Source organism: Aquarana catesbeiana, linkage group LG11, assembly GCF_042186555.1.
Source record: "Aquarana catesbeiana isolate 2022-GZ linkage group LG11, ASM4218655v1, whole genome shotgun sequence".
Taxonomy (NCBI): Eukaryota; Metazoa; Chordata; class Amphibia; order Anura; family Ranidae; genus Aquarana; species Aquarana catesbeiana.
In genome coordinates, this window is record NC_133334.1 from 34,854,365 (window position 1) to 34,874,474 (window position 20,110).

At 42.2% G+C, this 20,110-nt stretch overlaps 1 protein-coding gene across 6 annotated transcripts in view; it reads left to right on the top strand.

Moving 5' to 3' along the window:
• Positions 1-20,110, top strand: part of LRRC4C (leucine rich repeat containing 4C) — a 1,257,118-nt gene that overhangs the window by 713,874 nt on the left and 523,134 nt on the right. For all 6 annotated transcript variants that reach the window (XR_012236485.1, XM_073604174.1, XM_073604175.1 and 3 more), the window contains one exon: positions 634-758. The gene's annotated coding sequence lies outside the window, so the exon portion shown is untranslated. The remainder of the gene's footprint in view (positions 1-633; positions 759-20,110) is intronic.

Below are 20,110 nucleotides of genomic sequence, written 5' to 3' on the forward strand. Positions count from 1 at the left end.
TCAATGGTTTGAATACCTAAGTAGCCTGAAAATCAAGGGTGTTGCATTTTGCTAACAGGATTAGGATCTCTAATGCCGCGTACACACGAATGGTCTAAACTCCATCGGCATTTCCGACAGAGAGATTTAGAACATGTTCTATATCTGAGTCCGTAGGAAATGCCGACAGAAAAAGTCCAATGGGGCATACACACGGTCGGAATGTCCGACCGAAAGCTCCAATCGGACTTTTTCTGTTGGGAAGTCCGGCCGTGTGTGCGTGGCATTATGGTTGGTTTGTGGCCTATTTACCCCTGCACTCTGTTGGCCACCCATTTAAGTTAATGGCCATCAGGAAGATAAAGAGAGCAGGAAGAGCCAAGGCAACCAAACCCAACCCAAGAGAACCATTACTGTTAGAAAACATAAGTAAATGCAGATGCCAATTTTGCAATTTTTTTGCTTTTTTAACTTTTATTGATATATCCAGACTCTCCAGTTTTCAGTGTCAGGTTCAAAGATGAAGTCTATCAGCTTTTGTTTGGTCAACTGTCCCCACAGTATCATTTTTTTCCCCCACATAGTATAATTTATGTCCTGAAAACAAACTCAGTGGTGGAATTCCACCTTAACATCTTTGCTTTGTCTCTCTAGGTCATTTGATGCTTTAGTAGCTGCTGTGGAACATATGGAATTTTTTGTGTCCTCAAAAGATGGAAGTCTACTACATGGATGTATGAGTGCAACGGTTTCTAACGCCTCCATAAGGCACTTCAAAGGTATTAAGATTTTCTGTTTACTTATTGCCTAACTGTTGTGTGTGTAGAGGATCTTATGGAAAGCTTCTGTCTGCTAATTGAGCATCTTTCCTACAAGTATCTAAACAAAGCGTGAAGCAAAAAAACTTTCATTCTTTATCCAAAAACAGAGTGAGTGCATAGGCTTATCTCTGTCCATCAAGTGTTTTCCTCATTGTTGTGTCCTTGCATCAACTCCAGGCTTAAAGTGCAGGGCACTGTTTGTTTTGTATGGCTCAAAGTGACTTCTAAACACTTCAAAAAAGCCTTTCTCAACTTTTTTTTAGCATGGAGGAACCCTTGAAATAATTTCTAGTCTCAAGCAACCCCAGATTTTCTCTACTATATCTACAGCTCACATTAAGCTATTGTCACACTTACCCCTAACGTAAGTGATCAGGCACTAGGTGGCTTCTCTGTTCTTCACCTATAGCAGCCCCCTTTCCCATAAGGCAAGCAGGCCTACCGGTACACAATAGTTGCCCCCAGGACCTATGCACAATGGGGTTGATTTACTAAAGAGAAAAAGACTGTGCACTTTGCAAAGTGCAGTTTCACTCTGCAAGTGCAGTTGCTCCAGAGCTTAGTAAATGAGCAGAAACTCTGCTGACTTCCATCATCCAAATCATGTGCAAGCAAAAATGCTGTTTTTTTTTTAAATTTTCCTTGCATGTGATTGGGTACTCTTTGCAAAGTGAAGCCTTACCTCATTTACTAAGCTCTGGAGCAACTGCACTTGAGGGCAACTGCGCTTTGCACAGTCTTGTTGTCTTTAGTAAATCAACCCCAATGCTATAGTGCCTGACTGCTGCCGGGGCAAGCGCAAACTGAGCACAGCAAACAGGTACTTGTGGTTGGCAGACAGGCAAAGTGGTTCAATGACAGTCCAGGTACAAGGCAGGCAAGATTCAGAATAGTCAGGGGCAAATCCGAAGTCAAAAGGCAGGCAGAGTTCAGAAAGTAGTCAATATCAACGAGGGAATCCAATCTAGCAGAGCAGGGCAGACAAACAGGGAGCCTGGAACATGTGTAACAAACGCACAGGCACAAGCATGAGACTGCAGGCCTGGCTGGCTAAAATCGGGTTCACCCAGAGACTGGGTGGACAGACAGGTGGGCAGACAGAGAGAGATGCATCATAGCCAAAATCAGAATGCTGGAAAGAGACCAGCAGCTGTCAAAGAACAGTAGCGTGTAAACATCTGTCAGAAGAGGGGTAACTATACTATAACTAGTATAGGGGTAACTATAAGAAGAGGGGTAACTATAAGAAATTTGAAAGAATATGGAAACCATGGTTGGATCGAGGTGTGGATAGAATGGAAGGTGGGTAGGAGGATGGTTGGATGGGTAGGGATTGGTTGATAAGGAAGTATGGTGAGGAGTATGGTATGGGGTCTTTGGGGGTGGCGGGGGTTTTGGGGGGGTGGGAGGAGGGGTAGGGGAGTAAATGGGAAGAAAGACGAAATTTTCTTAAGAGTATTGTTTATAGGTGTCTTGATCTGGTGTGTAGAGGAAGTATTATAAGGTATGGATAGAGGATGACATTTTTTATCTCTTTTCCTTGTGGTGTTTTCTCTTTTTTGTAAAGGAAAAATGTTTTTTTCAAATAAAAAGATTTATAACAAACAGCTGTCAGGATGTTCATTGAGAAGGATTCTCTTTACATTTATGGTCGATGGGAAGAAATGCCCTTACAGATAACTAAAAGATACTTGTCAGTGGTTACTTATCTAAGGGGTAGGCATTGCCCATTGCTCAGGGAACCCCTATCAACCTCTGGAGGAACCCTAGGGTTCTGCAGAACCCTGCTTGAGAAAGGCTCCTCCAAAATTATAGAGACACAACAGCAGAAGCAGCTAAACCAAAGCCACATCGGGAGAAAAGGTCAGGCAGCTAGTATATAAGCTAAGATACTCATTGAGCATGGATTCAAACTATGAGTCTCTGAAAATTTTGAGCCCCAGCCAGAGGACATGAGGCTCTGTAAAAGACAGAAGAACTAGGATGCAAGTGGAAGGAGCTTACAGTTCTCTCAGATTACTTGGTTTGTATTGAGACCTAAGGAAAGCCATTTTGGCCATGTAAGGATGTTAATTGCATTGCTGGTTTTCTCAAAAAGGTTTTCAATTGCCTTCAGTCTCTGAAAACGTGAGAAGAAATAGGCTGTTTTGGCCTACAGAGAGAAACATTGTATTGGCAAGATTGTAAGTAGAACCCCATTGTGTTATTTGGTCTGTTAGGCCCGGTTCACACTGGTGCGACCTGCAGTTCGACTTTGAGAGCATATGTCGCGGCTTATTAAAAAAGAAGTATGGGTTTTTTTTGTAGATTCATATTTACCTAGGTGGATGCAGCATCAGACCAATGCTGCATCTGTCCCTCACGGCCTCTTCACTGAGAATTGAGCCACCAAACATCACTGATGGGTTGGTTCTCTCACCTCCCTGAGCGGAGAGCTGCTGCATGTCAGTCAGCATCTCTCCTGCTCTGCTCCTCCAAGCTCATTGGAGCGCTGAGCTGTGGAGAGGCGGGAAGTGGCCGTCTCAGCGGCCCGCTGAGAGGCTGAGACTGCCATCTCTGGTGGATCTAGACTTCCTAAGTCGGGATGATGCAGTGCCTGGACTGATTCCAGTGATGTTAGTGGAGAGCGGACTTCAGACTGCTCTCCGCTAAAAATGGGTCACAGGAGTGCAAAACGAATTGCACTCCTGTGACCCATAGGAGAAGCCCAGCCTAAAAAGCCAATTCTGGACTTCTCCTTTAAGTACAATTGAACCAATCTAATAGGAGCAACTTGAGTTGTTCCAACTTAGAAAAAGGTTCCTGCACTACTTTCGGTCCGACTTTGGCATGAATTTCATTGAATTCTGCTAAAGAAGTCATATGCAAGTCGCACCGAAGTTGTGCTGGGATTTTGGCTTCAAAGTTGTGCGAAAGCCACGTGACTTTTGAAGTCACGGCAATGTGAACAGGGCCTTAGACAGGAAATTAAACTATGTAGTAAGTACCTGATAGGCTGTTTTTTTTTTAAATGCTGCATGTGTTTGATTCAGGAAACTCTATAATGCACTTTTAAAACCTAGGCTACCCTCTGTGTGGCCTCTTGCTGCCCGAACAACCACTATAAGCGTTGAGGCTTGGAGTGGTGACTTCTACATTGCCTCATTAAGATTCAGATCTACTTTACATTCATTACCCTATATATTCAGTACCCGCTTTGATGCCCCCACATACCCTACAATGATAAAATGTCTGAAATCTTTGTTTAGATTATATATTATTATTATTACTATTCCCTTAACTCCATGCACATCAGAAATCAGGCCGAAAGTGTGAGGTTCTTCACTGTGAACCAAGTTGCAATGTATTATACAGAACTGCCAATCAGACTGTCAATGTACATGTTTTCAGACACTGGAAGCTGCAGAGGAGGTATCTAAGCAGCAACAGGAAGAACCTGTGATTAACATTCATTGTCCAATGGTCTTTGGATTGCTATCTTTTCTAGTTTACCGTTGTTCTTTTTCAAATGCCAGTTTATGCATTGACATACCTCCTTAGACCCAGTCTGTCCTGACAATATGGTCATGACTGCTGAGGTGCAATAAACCCAGGTCCCATACCATACCATTTTACAGCCAACTCTTAACCTTACCCCTTCGTCCCATCCAATAGAAAAAACGCTTACAACCATTAATGTTGGAAAGGGCAAGGCCACAGCTTTATTAACTTGAACATATAACATTAAACATTCCAACAGTGCCAGTCACAGTAGCACTGTGAGCACTCAATTCGAAATGGTGAAAGGGAGATAACTGAGGGGCCTGTCCTTACCATAAGTGCCGGACCGGCCGTCTATCTCCCAATTAGCATGAAGGGCGTACCTCTTACAGCCACCAAAAACCGCAGCAAGCTGTGACATACCAACCATAATTAGGGCGGGAGGGTGGGCAGCTCTTACCAAACTTCTTCCGAAAAAGGCCCAGAATCCCCTGGGGCATCACCCTAGTGAGCTCAGGCCCAACCCCATCCCGTCCCCCCACCAATCTGCAGTGACCCCATAGTCACCATACTCTGCCCTGGTTATGCCCCCATCAGTCAGGGCTCGCTTTCCCAAGGGGTTCAAGAGGCCTGCACCTGCTGACTTGGCACTATCCACAGGCAACTTAACTCTTCAATATGACAAAAAACTTCAAAGCAATTTTTCTTCAGCTAATTGCAGTACAGAGGGTTTTTTTCCAGTCTTTAGAAATGTAAGAAGACACTGACTTTCCTAAGTCCTATCTATGAGTAACCAATGCTGGCTGAAGGAACATGAAAGAAACAGAAGGGTCAAGCTATGTCTGAATATGTGAATGAATGAGTTTGTGAAGTCCAGACAAGCTACAGCACTCAGGAGTTGTCTGATAAACTAGATATAACATGGATGGTCATTGTAATGAATCTACCAAATGGATGGATCATACAAAATGGGTAAACAACTAAAACGGGGGTCAGCAACCAGTGGATCGCGATCTACCAGTAGATCGCAGACAGGTGACTGGTAGATCATGGTCTGGGCTTGCTGACCCGCCAACACAGAGCATCAAACAGAGTGCAATGCAAAGTTGGAGCGGTAGTAGGGAGCAAGAGCCACATAAGCTGACGATTCCCCTGTAGTGCCGGCTCCTGTCCCATGCGGAGTGATACCAACTGCTTTTCACTTCTTATCCCAGCTATCGGTCACCAGAGTGGTGCCAGCAGCAGAGAAGAAGAGATCTTCAGGTGAGTGTAAAGCAATACACTGGGCATAATAGTATAGAGCTGCTTTCACAATGATGCGCTGCGGTTTACCCACACCTACCTGCAGCTTTCCTGTGAGTTTGCTGTACTTAGCATAGACTTCTATTACTGTATATTCTGCAGATTTTGGTACACTTTTTGAAAGCGCACAAAAACTGGTGCAGGAGTTTTGGTGCGCTTTCAGAAAGTGGACCACACCTATAGGATATAATATAAGTCTATGGCAAAGCACAGCTAACCCATGAAATTTGCAAATACACTGCGCTGCGGCAGGCACTGCTGCTCCCCTGAAAAGCAATTCAAGTGTGTTTGACAGGTGGTGAGGAAGCGATATGTTGCCTCCTCACCACCTGATTTAAACCCATGATTGCCATGCAATTCACGCGATTGCTACATGGTAGTACGGCAATTCGAGGTTTAAATCAGATGTGAGGAGCTGACACTGTGGGGTTGATTTACTAAAGGCCAATAGACTGTGCACCTTGCAAAGTGCAATTGCACTCTGCAAGGGCAGTTGCTCCAGAGCTTAGTAAATGAGGTAAAGCTTCATTTTGCAAAGAATACCCAATCACATGTAAGGAAAATAAAAAAAAATACATTTTTGCTTGCACATGATTGGTTGATGAAAGTCAGCAGAGCTTCTGCTCATTTACGAAGCTCTGGAGCAACTGCTCTTACAGTGTGCAACTGCACTTTGCAAAGTAGACAGTCTTTTTGCCTTTAGTAAATCAACCCCTGTGCCCGGTGATCTTTGTCTTCTCCCATGTTGTTCAGGTAGATCTCCACCTCATTAAGGTTGCCTACCCCTGAACTAAAAGCACCAAATAAGAATTGAAGGATGACAATTGTGGAGAATAATGGTTGATGAATTACAATGTTAATAATATGTGGCAACAGTATTAAAAGGTTTGTGAAAGATAGTCTGGAGTGCTGTCATAGCTAGGAGGTGCAGCTAGAAGACTAGAAGGGACGCTCACTTTCCAACCACTGGAAAAAAAGAAAAAGAAACAACATCACAAGATCATAGCGTAGCATTAAAAAATAAGTGACAATTTATTGAAAAATAAAAATGCACTCACAAAAGTACGCATGTGTAGGGCATGGCATAGAGGTGACTTGGAAGCATCTCATGTCTACAACGCATGTGCCTACAGTGACATCTGGGATTCCAGTCTCCGGGTAAACACTTTTTAGCAGTTGCAGTGACAGCAGCTTCCTCCATCTTCAGCACGCTTCATTCCCAGCCAGTGGCCAAGGCTGGCTGCCCCTCACACTTTCCCGGCTTCCAAGTCACCCAAGTACACATGTGTACTTTTGTGAGTGCATTTCTATTTTTTAATAAATTGTAATTTATTTTTCAATGCCACACTATGGATTTGCGCTGTTGTTTCTTTTATTTTCTAGCTATGACTGAACAAACAAGCACTAAATAGGAAGTGAGGACAGAGGAAGATAGAAAAATCACATTAGTGAATAGCTTGCAGTGGCTCAAAACAACTACTAGATGTTACTACACTACAAAAAAAATGATTACCTCATGCAGTTCAATACAAGACATAAAAATACATGAAAGTAGGGCAGAACAATTCTCATTCACAGTCCATTCAGCAATTATCCTTTTCCATTTGAATGTATCCACAAGCTGGCAAAATGTTGGGCCCCTGAACAAATTTATTTCAATATCTATGGGGATATGTTTGAGCCATACAGTTTGTATGAATATTTTGGTTACTAGTAATTGCACAGTAAATGTGACCAGGACTGGAAGCAAAAAGTGGTAGTCTACCTCTCCTGAAACGCTGTTTTCTTATATTTAGCTGAACAAAATAGAAAGAAAAATCCTAGATATAAATTTTTTTAAGCATTCATTAAAAGCAGAATGTACACAGTGTTCTAAAACATGGAAATATAGTCTGGAATCCCTCTGAATCATTTATTAAAAGTCTTCACCCTAAGACCTTAACAATTGTGCTTTCATCTAATTGAGTTTCATTTGCCCAACACTGAACGGAATGAGTTTTTCTGGACGGCGGATAGCTTCCCTGTAAACGTGAATAGCCAGGCATTGTTAGCAAGGGCTTTAGATATACGCACTCATTCTTTCCTTTCATACTCGGAACATATTTTGGAGTTGTAGCAGTCGATCGTGATTTATTTTCAGGGCGGGAAGATTTGGCTGTTCAGCAGATGCTCTGGGTATAGCATTTGGATCCAGAATGCCGTGGCAGATTGAGCTGCCCAGAAAAGTCCTGAATGGATCCAGCAGACACACATGCTGCGTTTGACAGCTTTGCGGAGCCCGCGTCTCGCTGCCAATTGTCTTCTAAACAAAAGCAAGAAAAACTCCCTTTCGTTAGGCAAATTTTGAAGGCTGTGGATTAACTAAATCCTACCCTTTTCTGATTAAAAGACTGATAATAACAGTTGGACTTCAATTTTACAGAGGCTATTTTAAGGGGTTCTCCATTTTCATCATGAAAATAATCGCATTAGTTAGCGTTTATGCCAATCCAATGGAGTCATTTCCTTGTGGACGCCAGAACACACATACTCAAAGAGACGCTGGGACCTTATAGACTTGTAAGTGTAGTCAGATGAAGGGAACCTTAATGCAAGCTCAATAGGTCTGTCAAGGTGGCTCCCTCGCTTTTACAGAGGCTATTCTAAGGGGTTCTCCATTTTCATCATGAAAATAATCAGATTACTTAGAGTTTATGCCAATCCAGCGGAGTCACCTCTTTGTGGAATCCAGAACAATATACTCAAAGAAGGTCTGGGACCTTTTAGACTTGTAAGCATAGTCATGTGAAGGGAAACATCATGCAAGCTCAATAGCTCTGGCGAGGTGGCTCCCTCACTTTTACAGAGGCTATTGTAAGGGGTTCTCCATTTTCATCATGCAAAAAATCAGCCTAAATAGAGTTTATGCTATTCGAGTGTAGTCACCTTCTTGTGGACTCCAGAACAACATACTCAAAGAGGCTTGCAAGTGTAGTCAGATGAAGGTAAACTTCAAACAAGGTCAATAGTCAAGGTGGCTCCCATATAGCAAGGTTTCCCTCGATGGGCACCCAAGAGTAGCTAAGACCACAGAAATACAGATACCAAAACCAGATAAATGTCCAACATAATTTTAATTGTTGGTAAAAAACAGACAACGTGTTTCAGGGGCAACACCACTCCCCCATCACCAGGGCTCAACACAGGATAAAACTTGCAGGAAACAGTAACTTTGCTGAGCGCAATTGCTCCCCCATTGGGCTCAATCGGTTCTCCAACTCTTTCATTTGTTCCTCTGCTGAGCCCTGATGGAAGGAGAGGTTTTGCCCCAAAATGTGGTGGCTGTTTTTATATAGACTCCAAAAGAAGAAAAAAACACCCATGAGGCTTTGGAACTTAGATGTAAGTTCATACAAAGTAACAAGAGGACAAAAACATTCAGAGAGCTCACTAGTTCATATTATTCTGCTCACAACAGACAAGGCAAACCCTCAAGCGGCTATCCCAGCAGATCACCAGAAAAAAAGAAAAAAGACATGTGCCAGAACAAAGGATAAAAGAGCCCAAATTAGCATGTTATATTATATTTTAAAAAATACAATGTGTTTCAGGGGTCAGAAGAACTCCCTCTTCATCAGGGCTTCAGTTAAGATAAGAACTCAAAATAGAGCTTTCCTTTGTGAATCTGTATAGGGAAGCTGATTAGGAAAGTTATTGGCAAGCAGTATCTACATGAACAATCAAGAAAGATCTTGAGAGGCCCAAAGATTGGGTGGGGGGTGTATTATATTATCCAAACAGAAGCAGATTGTAGTGACCAAACTCAGATTGTGCTAGAGAACATTATCCCTCAAGCCTTCAATTCTTCCTCTTGAGCCCTGGTGCCCAATTGTGGCCCTTTGATACTTGTTTTGTTGCCCTCAGGCTCCAGCAATTAAAAGTGGGAGTATTGACTAAAGGAGCTCCTGTTGGCAATGGTGACAGACTCACCCGGGACAGAAGCTTTTGGGGGGGACTGAATGCTGGCCTCTTGCCTACTGACTATGGGCCCTTGTTTGTTAAGGGAAACCTTTGTTTCAGCTCTCCATGCCCCCTTATCTCTAAGTTACCCTGTGTCAAATGGGACAGTAATATTTATCAACAATATCCCTCAAGAAATCTATGATACATTATTTCCACTGTATCAGAATGATGGAACATTGTATGAACTTTGTAGACTGTTGCCATGCTTAGCATTGCTTAAATGTGGATTCCATGGTCTTCAATGTAGGAGCCAGTCCGTCTGCTACTGGGGCCTCCTGCTATTGTGTGAAGGTGTTCTGTGTTTATACTTATGATAATGTGTATTGTACCTTCTGAGCTAGAAGACAGCAAGTCTGACCTGGAAGGTCAGACCTGTGAGTCATCCAGGTGGCTAAATAGCGTCATGTTTATAGTATATGTTGATTGTTGTAATTAAATTTCTGTGTACAAGTTGTATTGTTAGGTTAATCTGATCAGGAGGGGGGAATGTCCTTCTCTAGTGTATAACTGCCTGTATTCTTGTTCAAATAAAGAGTTCTTATTCTGGTTCACTCCAAAACTGGTACTGCCCGGTTCTTGGGGTAACTTAGCCAGATTCACAGGTCTCGTTTTCCATAGCTTGGGAAACAGCTTCTTGGCAGAGAGACCCAGTCAGGGTGTCCGGATTTCGTCACAGCAATGTTCTACAGTAGTCTGGTGTACCCATTCTCTGATGGTCTCATGCCTGTAGCATGCCTTCACTTTGTGACATTGTCCTGTGATATTTCTGCAGCTTCTGAGATCTTTCTGTAGAGTTACATATAGTATACTGCATATAATATGTGGCCCTCTTGTACCTTACAGGTTGACTATCACTGCTCTAAAGTATCATCTAACTTGTAGCAAGAAAAAGCTTTTTATTACTCCCAGTGATGTGACCACTGTTAAATTTGTGTAATGGCAGTAGCTGGGAAGTCAGTCCCTATTTAAGTCTAACATCAGTGCCTGGCCTCAAAAATGTGCTTCTGGAAGAATGGTCAAACAATCCCATAGACACACTCCTAAACCTTGTGGACAGCCTTCCCAGAAGAGTTAAAGCTGTTATGGCTGCAAAGGGTGGGCCAACTTCAGATTGAACCCTACGGACTAAGACTGAGATGCTATTAAAGTTCATGTGCGTGTAAAGATAGGTGTCACAATACTTTTGACAATATAGTGTATATTAGGAAGGGTAGATAGCACGTGCAATCAGAATCCTGCCTTCCAGGTTCAATATGTGGCATAATTCCAAAATCAGAGGGAGGTGGCATTGCAGCATACATATAGTTTATTCAAATGTCCATCAGACAAAAGAGTTACAATTTAAGCAAATTTTATATAGGTAAACTATAGGTATGCTGCCCAACCCCCTCGCCCCCAGTTTGGGAATTTTAATATATAGAGATAGAGATAATTATTATATATAATTATTGACTTTTTTGTCTTTAGCTGTGTTTGGCTTTTAGTGCATCTTTCATTTGAATACAATCTATATTTACTTTACTTTTATACTTTTTATTTTGCAATAACATACATTTTAATTAGAAAAAAAAAATCTTAGTGCTGTGCAGTGGCGACTGGCGCTCTATTTTGGGGGTGGCAGCAAACAAACCACCCGACCCCCCCCCCCCCCGGTTGGTCGGTCGATTGATCAAAGCCGCCACCACCCTCCGTCGCTCGGTCGCTCGCCCAACGAACCCCCTCCCCCTTCACTCGCCCGTCCGCCAACCAGCCCCGCATTTAGCCCATACAGGTGGCGAGCAGCTTTGGCGGCTTCTCCCTGCATCTCCTCCTCTGCGGCTTCTCCCCTGCTTTTGCTCCCGGCCAGTCAATAAGGTTGCTTCTCCTCTTGGTCAATCAGGTCTTAAGACCCACTCCCTGATTGGCTGGGAGGAGAAACAGGGAGACAATAGCGATATTAATCCTCTTAATGCTCTTGTATTTTATTGTATTATAACTGTATTGTCTCCCTTTTATATTGTAAAGCACTGTGTAAACTGTTGGCGCTATATAAATCCTATATAATAATAATAATAATAATATTATTAAAGTGCTTTAAAAAAAAAAAACACTCTGCATGAAGATTAGGGGCCAGGCGCATGGATTGGGGGGGGCGCCCCTAATAGAGCGGCGGCCACTGGTGCTGTGCATATTGTTACTGAAGATGCAAGAGTATTGACTTTTTTGCCTTTGGTTGCCTTTAGGTTTCAGTATATCTAGTTATTTTGGTTAAATATTATTGGTTGTTTTAAATTTAGTTTTAATTTTAAATTTTTTTGCCATGATATACTTTTTAATTAGAAAAAAATATTGGTGATGTGCATAATATTACTAAATTCTATTATTAACAATTTTGTGTTTTGTTGTCTTTAGTTTTCAGTACATCTGGCATCTGAATCCATTCATGGTTTTACCTTTTTTATTTGCCACGATGACCAACATTTCATTTATTTATTTCATTTGCATTCTATTTTTTTAGTGATATGCATATTTAAAGTTGTAAAAATTATTTACTTTTTTTGTCTTTAGTTGTCTTTAGTTTTCAGTATATCTTGCAATTGGTTCTAGTTATTTTGGTTAAATATATTGGTTGGTTTAAATCTGGTTTTCATTTTTTTTTTTTTTTGGTTCTAGTTATTTTGGTTAAATATATTGGTTGGTTTAAATCTGGTTTTCATTTTTTTTTGCCATGATATACTTTTTAATTAGAAAAAAAACATCGGTGATGTGCATAATATTACTAAATTCTATTATTAACAATTTTGTGTTTTGTTGTCTTTAGTTTTCAGTACATCTGGCATCTGAATCCATTCATGGTTTTACCTTTTTTTGTTTGCCACGATGACCAACATTTCATTTATTTATTTCATTTGCATTCAAATTTTTTAGTGATATACATATTTAAAGTTTTAAAAACGATTGACTTTTTTTTGTCTTTAGTTGTCTTTAGTTTTCAATACATCTTGTATTAGAATCCATTCATGTTTTTATCAGAACCTTTAGGTTTTTCTAGCAACATTTCTTACCCCAGCTAAACCTGCTGCTGTTGTTTTTTTGTTTAGACATTTTAGCAATGCTTTCCAACATGCTTAACCCGTTCCCTCCTCGTGTCAGTGGCCTGCCAGTTAAAAGAATGTAATTGCCTCCGGAGCTGTGTTTACGAGAGCTTACCTGTATGTGTGCTCCGCGTCTGACACTCACTCCCCTGCAAGGTAATGCATTCAAATCTATTCATATATTCATAGGATTTTTTAGAAAAAGTCAGGAAAAAAAAAAAAAACAGAAAACAAAAGCTTCTATTACCATCCAGAACACTAAACCAGAGTAATGATGTACAGTACCACAGGTTGTGTCTCTTTGCATCAAGCGAAAGCTCCAAAAAGGTCCTTACTCAATCAGTTCTAAGGAGGTGAGATATAAGCATTCACAGAGAGTACTTATGTGATGCAGATAAACACTTCATGGGTAATAGACAATATTATAATGTGTGGAATATGGAGATGGACAGCAGCTGCTCCGGAAAAACAAAAGGCCTCATTTTGCAGAAGAAACGCTATTATCCAAATTAGATACTTATTTATAATTTAGTATATACATCGCATAGAAGTTCATTTGCCCTACATGAATGCATGTCTTTAACCACCTCAATACCGGGCACTTACACCCCCTTCCTGCCCAAGACAATTTTCAGCTTTCAGCGCTGTCGCTGTTTAAATGACAAATTGCGCGGTCATGCTACACTGTACCCAAACAGAATTTTTATCATTTTGTTTCCACAAATAGAGATTTCTTTTGGTGGTATTTGATCACCTCTGCTTTTTTTATTTGTTGCTAAACAAATAAAAAAAGACCTAAAATTTTGAAAAAAAAAAAAAAGTTTTTCTTTTGTTTCTGTGATGCTGTATACACATGATTGGAAATTCAACCAGCAAAGGACCGATGAGAGCTTTTGGTCGGAAAATGCGACCGTGTGTATGCTCCATCGGACTTTAGCGGGCCGAAGTCCAGCCAGCAAAAGATTGAGAGCATGTTCTCAATTTTTCGGTTGGAAAAAGTTCCTATCCGAAAATGCGATCGTCTGTAGCAATTCCGACGCGCAAAATTCCTACGCATCTTTGGAAACAATTCGACGCATTGCTCGGAAGCATTGAGCTTCATTTTCTCGGCTCGTCGTAGTGTTGTACGTCACCGCGTTCTTAACGGTCGAAAGTTCAGCAAACTTTTGTGTGATCGTGTGTATGCAAGGCAAGCTTGAGCGGAATCCCATCGGAAAAGCCATCATATCTTTTTCCGATCGCCTGTACGCGGCATTATAAAATTTTGCAAATAAGTAGGTTTTCTCCTTCACTGATGGGCACTGATAAGGCGGCACTGACGGGCACTGATAAGGCGGCATTGATGGGCACTGACAGGCACTGACGATGGGCACTGATAGGCGGCACTGATGGGCACTGGTAGGCGGCACTGATATGCAGCACTGATGGGCATTGATAGGCGGCACTGATGGACACTCATGGGTGGAACTGGTGGGCACTGAAAGGCTGCACTGATGGGTACTTATGGGTGGCACTGATAGGCAGCACTGCTGGGCACTGGCACTGGCAGGCATTGGGGATGGGCACTGATTGGCATCTGCCTGGGCACTGGTTGGCATTTCCCTGGTGGTCTAGGGTGGCATACCTGGTGGTCCAGTGTGGTGGCCATCCATGGTGGTCCTGGCATTATCCTGGTGGTCCTGGGTGGGCATCCAAGGGGGGGGCTGCGCTGATAAACAATCAGTACAGACCCCCCTGTCAGGAGAGCAGCCGATCGGCTCTCCTCTACTCGCGTTTGTCAGACATGAGTTAGGAAAAGCCGATCAACGGCTCTTCCTGTTTACATCGTGATCAGCCGTGATTGGGCACAGCTGATCACGTGGTAAAGAGCCTCTATCAGAGGCTCTTTACCGAGATTGGTGTAGCGGTGTGTCAGACTGACACACCGCACCACCGATCGCTGCGATGCACGCCCCTACGGGCGCGCGAGAGTGGTCGTTCTGGGAGGCCATCATTTAACGTCCACCCAGAATGAGAGCCGCGCCGCCCAGCCATCTTTTGGCGGGCGGGAAGCGGTTAAAGAATTCCACATTTAGGGAGAATGTTTGGGAGGAATTAACCCCAGACAGATAGTTAAAAAGATCAATGGTTTCAGTGGGAACTTATCTGAGAGGCAGAAATTGCTCATTGCTCATGGAACCTCTACCAACCTCTGGAGGAACCCTAGTTGAGCAGCTGGAAATAACCATGGTAGACAATGCTAGTGGCTGCCCTCCTGCATTGTGCACAGAGAAGATTGACTGCTTGGCACGGGAACCATTCAGAGAGTGCTTGGCATTTTCTCAATGAATCAGAGATCTTCAAACTTTCTATACAAAGGGCCAGGTAATCCATTTGCCAACTGCATAGCACTCTCCTGTGCCGGATCACGTACCTAGTGTGTGATCCGACACCTCCGGGTAGGGGGCGTGCATGTGCCCCAGCGTCCTACTTGTGCTATGATTAGTCATCAGTCAAGCCGACCAGCGGGTGCCGGCCAATGGATAGCTGCTGGCACCCACTGATCAGCGAGGAGAAAGGCAGAGCTCTGTCCTATCGGCGGGGATAAAATCCAGCACATTCCTTAGTAAAAGCACCATATAGTAAACATAAAAACACAGGCTAGACACACATTTAAACCTTTTGATTGCCCTAGCTGTTTAACCCCTTCTCAGCCAGTGTCATTAATACAGTGACAGTGCTTATTTTTAGCACTGATTCCTGCATTAGTGTCACTGGTTCCCACAAAGTGTCAAAAGTGTCAGTTAGTGTCAGATTGCTCTCCGCAATATCGCAGTCCCGCTATAAGTCACTGATCGCCGCCATTACTAGTAAAAAATAAATAAATACATAAAAATTCCAGTATACATACCACAGTTTGTAGACGCTATAACTTTTGTGCAAACCAATCAATATACGCTTCTTGCGATGTTTTTTTACCAAAAAAATATTGGCCTAAAGAAATTAGATTTTTAAATTTTGGGGGGGATATGTTATATAGCAGAAAGTAAAATAATATATTTTTTTGTTTTTTTAATTGTTGGCCATCTTTTGCTTATAGCGCAAAAAATAAAAAGCCCAGTGATGTTCAAATACCTCCAAAAGAAAGCACTATGTGTGGGGAAAAAATGACATAAAATTGTGTACAGCGTGGCATGACAACGCAATTGTCAGTTAAAGTAATGCAGTGCCAAAAAGCAAAAAATAGCCTGGTCATGAAGGGAGGTAAATCTTCTGGTGGTCAAGTCCTTCAGACTTCAGGAGGGCCAGACTATAACCAGTAGGAGTAGAAAATGCCTTTGGCTTGGTGGCCAGTGACAGTAAAAAAATTACATTGCACCTGGGATCAGTAGGTGAAGGAATAGTGCCCCATCATCGGTGTCAGTGGAAGGAATAGTGCTCCGTTGTCAGTGTCAGTGAGAAGGATAGTGGTAGTGCCCCATTGTTGGTGTCAATGGGAGGAATAGTGTTCTATTGTTTATATCAGTGAGAGGAATTATGACCCATTGTTGGTGTAGGTGAAAAGAATAGTGTCCTGTTGGAGTCAGTAGAAGAAATAGTGCCCAAACGTTGGTGTCAGTGGAAGGAATAGTGCCTGATTGTTGGTGTCAGTGGACGGAATAGTGCCCAATCGTTGGTATCAATGGAAGGAATAGTGCCTCATTGTTGGTGTCAGTGGAAGGAAGGAATAATATCAGTAGGAGGAATAATGCCTTGTATCAATTGTTGGTGTCAATGGAAGGAAGGAATAATATCAGTAGGAGGAATAATGCCTTGTATCAATTGTTGGTGTCAATGGAAGGAAGGAATAATATCAGTAAGAGGAATAATGCCTTGTATCAATTGTTGGTGTCAATGGAAGGAAGGAATAATATCAGTAGGAGGAATAATGTCTTGTATCAATTGTTGGTGTCAATGGAAGAAATGATGTCAGTAGGAGGAATAGTGCCTTGTATCAATTGTTGGTGTCAATGGAAGGAAGAAATGATGTCAGTAGGAGGAATAGTGCCTTGTATCAATGAAAGGAAAGTGCCCCAAGGGCAAGAAAAAGGTAAGGAAAGGACCTCATCCGCCTTGCTGGCCACAGTTTGGAGACCACTGCTGTAGATCACTTTATAAATGTATGTATACCGTACCTAAACATTGCTTTGCAGACTTTTTTATAGATCCAGAATTCCAGTAATTGCAGCAAGGCATACTGGGGTGTGTCGGACCACTGGAGACCCGGGACACTCTGTGTAATAGGAGCAGTCTGACTTCCCAAGGTGATGCTAGCACATGGTATTTTAACCTGTAGGCAGCACTTATGAATTAGAAAAAAAAGCTCAATGTGAATGCATTACAGTAATAAACATGGAGACTTCAAATGGGCTTTAATGGAGCTGAAAAGCCAAGAGAAGGATCGTTGCTCTTAGCCTAGCCAATTGGAATTTAGATTTCATGGAATGGAAAAGTACAAATCATGAAATCTAGTTGCTATGGCCAACAGCTTCTCTTTCTTTTTCCTTTTTTTTCATGCTTATATTAAAATATAGGTGATCCTAGGCTAATGATACAATAAGCGAGCCTGCCTTTGTAAATCGAATGGTTAAATTGTATTCCAGGAGCAGTGTGAATCACTGTTTTCGAGAATTGTGTACATTTTCTGTTGTGGTTATTATTACCTGAAACATTTATGAAAATGGTTTAAAGCTTTCTCTTTGATATTGTTTGTTCGTTGTTTGACTGATAAATTCTTAGAATTATCAGTCAGAAATAAAGGCTTAGCCAGGACAAAGCAACAGGCCTCTCTCCCCTTGCTTGAACTTCTCTTCTCTCCCATCTTGAGTATAAAGAAATACCAAAAACTTTGAGATATATGATGAGCATATGACTGGACATATGTCTTTGTAACAAAAAGTACAATGTAGCAATTCAAGAGATTAGTAGAACAGTGTTTCTTAGACAGGGTGTCGTGCCTGGGGTGCCACTTGCGTTCTCCTTGGGTGGCATGAGCTTGAGACCTGGTTTGCCCTGGATCAGAGATGGATGAGATGACTCAGTGGTGATGGGGGTCTCTAATGTTATTGGGAGACTATATGATCTGATGGGAAGACTCTGTCATGGGCTTAAGGTTATGTGATGGAGGGCTCTCAAGGAAAGGGTAGACTCTGATGTGATGGGGGAACTCTGTGGTGTTGTGGGCCTCTAATGTAAAGGGTTGACTTTGATGTAAAGGAGAGACTCTGATGTGGAGGGGGTATCTCTGGCGTGAAGGGGGTCTATGATGCCATGGGGTCTCTGTCATGGGGTTACTCTGATGTGATAGGTGCTCCCATGTAAAATGGAGACTCTGATGTCTTGGAGGGAACTTCATGTGATGGTGGGACTATGATGTGATGGAGGGGCAATGTGGTGATAGGGGGGAACCTGATGTATAGGAGGGACTCTGTTGTGATTGAGGGGACTTCAATGTGATGGGGTACAATGTGGTGATGGGTGGCCTCTGTAGTGATGAGGTTGTTTAATGTATAGGGGAGATTTTGATGTGATGGGTGACTCTGTAGTGATGGTGGGATTTAGAAGTGGTGGGGTACAATGTAGTAATGGGGGGCTTCTAAAGTATAGGGATGACTTTGATGTGATGGGAAGACTGTGTAGTGATAGTGGGATTTAGTTGTGGTGGGGTACAATGTATTAATGGGGGGCCTCTGATGTATAGGGGAAACTTTGATGTGATGGGTGACTCTGTAGTGATGGTGGGATTTAGTTGTGGTGGGGTACAATGTATTAATGGAGGGGGGCTCTGATGTATAGGGGTGACTTTGATGTAATGGGAAGACTCTGTAGTGATGGTGGTGGGGTAAAATATAGTGATGGGGGGCCTCTGATGTATAGGAATGACTTTGATGCGATGGGAAGACTCTGTAGTGATGGTGGGATTGACGTGAAGAGGGTAGCTTTGATCTGAATGGGGCCTCTGATGTGATGGTAACACTCAGATGTGATGGGGAGGCTCTCTCATGGGGTTACTATGATGTGATGGGAGGGGGCTCTCATGTATATTTGAGACTCTGATGTGATAGTGGATCTTTGACGTGATGAAGGGCAACAATGTGGTGATGGGGGCCTCTGATGTATAGGGGGATTTTGATGTGATGGTGATCCTCTGTAGTGATGGTGGGATTTATATGTGGTGGGGTACAATGTAGTGACGGGGGGGGGGGGGGGCTCTGATGTATAGGGGTGACAGTGATGTGATGGGAAGACTCTGTAGTGATGGTGGGATTTAGATGTGGTGGGGTACAATGTAGTGATGGGGGGGCGCTGATGTATAGGGGGGACTTTAATGTGATGGGGGGCTCTCTAGTGTTGCAGGGACTTTGTTTTGGTGGGGTACAATGTGGTGATGGGGGGCCCTTTGATATATAGGGGGAACTTTGATGTGTTTGGGAGACTCTATAGTGATGGTGGGATTTTGATGTGGTGGGGCACAATGTGATGATGGGGTGCCGCTGATGTTTAGGCAGAATTTGATGTGATGTAGGGACTCTGTAGTGTTGAGGGCCTTTAATACATAGGGGAGGCTTTGATATGATGGGGGGACTTTGATTTTAAGGGGGGACCTCTGACGTGAAGGGGGATCTCTGATGTGAAGGGGGACCTCTGACGTGAAGGGGGATCTCTGATGTGAAGGGGGACCTCTGATGTGAAGGGGGACCTCTGATGTGAAGAGGGACCCCTGACGTGAATTTAATTTCATCAAGCTGGTTGTGTGCACCACTTTGCCATTGATAAATAACATTTACTTTTTTTTTTACATTTTATACTGGGATGCCTCAATATTTTGCATACTTTTAGAGGGAGCTGCAACAAAAAAAAAAATATGTGCTATGGAGAATTAACAAATTAATATAGCATTGGAATTGGAATTGTTACATTTTATTTCTTACTTTCAAAGTATTTTATTTTAAAATGCAGAAATAACAACAAAGTGCATTGTATTTTAAACAAGGCCTGGGGTTAAGCCCCAATTGAAGTCTCATTTTAACCATACAGCCACCATACTTATTAACTAATATTCTCTGAACCAGAAGTTGTCGTGGTGGGCTGCCCTTAAGACAGACTTGTTACAAAGACATATGTATTTCCTGTGCTCCTCAGCTCCATCACGTGGCCACTATGTGGTATTTAATACCACATAAAAAAATAACATTCTAATAACGATAATAATAATAATAAAATAATAAAATAATAATAATAACTTTAATAATAACAATAATAATAACACAATTATAATAATACAAAAATAATAATAATAATAATAATAATACAATTATAATAATAAAAAAAAAACATAATAATAATAATATTAAAAGAACATCCATTCAAAAGAGAAAACAACCTAAAGAATGTTAATTTTTCCCGATTTGCACAGAACAAGTGCACAGGCAG